The sequence below is a fragment of the Lontra canadensis genome, unplaced genomic scaffold, assembly GCF_010015895.1.
Source record: "Lontra canadensis isolate GAN:19392208 unplaced genomic scaffold, GSC_riverotter_1.0 scaffold4433, whole genome shotgun sequence".
In the NCBI taxonomy this organism is placed as follows: domain Eukaryota; kingdom Metazoa; phylum Chordata; class Mammalia; order Carnivora; family Mustelidae; genus Lontra; species Lontra canadensis.
The window spans coordinates 1-2,340 of NW_022635414.1; the positions used below are offsets into that span (position 1 = coordinate 1).

The 2,340-nt window shown below is 33.6% G+C and overlaps 1 long non-coding RNA gene across 1 annotated transcript; it reads right to left on the reverse strand.

Annotated features, from left to right (window-relative positions):
* Positions 1-34: 34 nt before the first annotated feature.
* LOC116863880 lies at positions 35-2,334 on the reverse strand. Its single transcript, XR_004381873.1, has 3 exons — positions 2,177-2,334; positions 1,290-1,466; positions 35-301 (listed from the first exon to the last, which is right to left on the reverse strand). It is a non-coding gene; the product is annotated as an uncharacterized LOC116863880 (long non-coding RNA).
* Positions 2,335-2,340: the final 6 nt, after the last annotated feature.

The window sequence follows — 2,340 nt, forward strand, 5'->3', positions numbered from 1 at the left end:
TAAGCACCACCATTTTATTTGAGATGAAAAAAGATTCCATAAGAACTATGTCACTATATTTATTTATATTGACATATTTAGTCCCTAATATATTCTCTAAAACCCGAGGGGAAATAAGATACTTTACCTGCACACTGAGGTGGTTGTGACCAGTACCCGTTGAAACATTTCACTTCTACTTCCCCAAACAGTTCAAAAGGTTTGATGCATTCATAACGTGCAGTCTGACCAATTAGATACCTAGGCTTCTCATTTAGTATAATAGCATTTTCCACTTTGGGTGGATTCTCACAGGAAATTTCTGAATAGAAAGAAAAAAATAACATCTCTAACGTAATGATCATTTTGAGTAGCAAATCAATGAATGGGATAAGGGAGATTTAAAATCAACACTTAATCTGTCATGAAAGAGTGCCAATTTAGGAAATTTACATATAAGATTAAAGAAAAGGAGATAAATATCTTTTGGTAAGATTTAAGCTTGTGGGAAAATGAGAGTTTTTCTGGACATTTCCCATTTTTAGTAAAATCAATATTACAAATTATATAAATTCAATATGAATTTGTAAACCACACGAAAATAATAATAAAAAAATCCTTTGATGTCAAATTTTGGCTTGCAATCATCCTGTTTATGAATGTGATTTTAGGCCCTTAGAAAAATAAACATGGTAGGCACTTCCTTAGACAATAAATGAAGAATTAACACACTTTAAAGAGTATTAGAGTTAAAAGGAGAAGATGATTAACTGAGGATCCAAACAGGAGATGAGAAAAAGAACAGAAAAATACATGTTTAATTTCTAAAAACACTCTTCAATTATCATTATTATTATTTTTTTGCCAATGCTTAAGGACATTTCAATGAGAATTCAAACTGTAATTCACTAGTGAGATTTGGGTGGGTGTAAAGAACAATAGGCCACAGCTACAGTTCCTAAACTGGAGCACACATTGAATCCCTTGGGAATTGTTGAGACACTTACAGTGTTGCAGCCCCAGAGTTTTTGACACGACAGGTCTGAGTGAGCCAGTGAATTACAATGCATTTCTAACGATTGGCCAGAAGATGCTGATGGGGCTATTGCAGGGACCATAGTTTGAGAACCACTGGGCTCAGACTAACCACTGAGAACACAGTTTCATTCCTTTATGTTAAAGCATAAACCTTCTTTGACCTGGCCTCAAACAATAATCTACATCCATTGTTTAAATGACGTTAGAGGGAATTGTATCTTACATTACTTAAGACATTTTGATAAATAGATTCTAAAATTTTATCGAAGTACCTTTGCATATTGGCTTTCCTATCCATTGGCTTTTAATACACTGTATAAAATTAGGTCCATACAATTGGTAATTATTTGGACACGTATAAGTCACTTTTTCTTCTGACCTATATGAGTCCTTCTTCGGGCCTATGGGTATGGCGATACCAAAGTTAGGTAGGCCAAAACAATCTGTTTCTGAAAGAAAAGAACATGTACTTCTTTGGTAAATCTTTTAAAACACATAATAACCAATATCTAGAATGTAGAATAATAAGTACACATCCAACCAATGTGCACTGTATACAACTTTTATAAGTTGAAAAACTGTGTTAGAAGTCTTTTGACTTAATTATATTGAATTGTCCTGTTTATCAAAAGTAAAATATGGGGACAATGATATGGGAAGTCTGAAAAGGTAGAGATACATGTAATGCTTGATATCACATTTCTTCCACTGAAATTCTTTTTTGCTCATACGAGCCATCTACATTATGCATGTATTTGTATTTTTGGTTTCTGTCAAAATCTGTTACTTTTAATTATATCAAATATCTTAGAAAAGTATATACTTCTAAGGAGATAACTGATAAACTAACAGTAAATTGAATAATGATGAGCTTGCTGAGCAGGGACCAGCTGTGATCCAGGCACAGAGAGGAGGAGTCTGTGGACGTGTATCAGAGGATGTCGAATGTGCACATGAAGTGACATGAAAGTGAAATAATTTGGGCTCATGCTGTCACATTTTTATTATTAGTAGGGTTATTAATTCTCTACCAAACTCCACAACTTTCTAGAGATACCTTGTTAAATTCTAGAATTACTGCCTGGTTTCATATTTGTACCATTTATGCTCTGAATTAAGAATATTGATCAACTTTAGAGTAAAATTAAATACACTGTACTTATGCATTCTGGTGGATGAGACCATTTTCCTCCTAAACACTTTATAGATGCAGATCCTTTAGTCCTAAAACCTTCTTCACATTCGTATACTATTTCTTCTCCATACTGGTAAGTGTCTGCTTTGTGAAGAGGAAGACTATGTGGAACCACATATTCTGGTGGT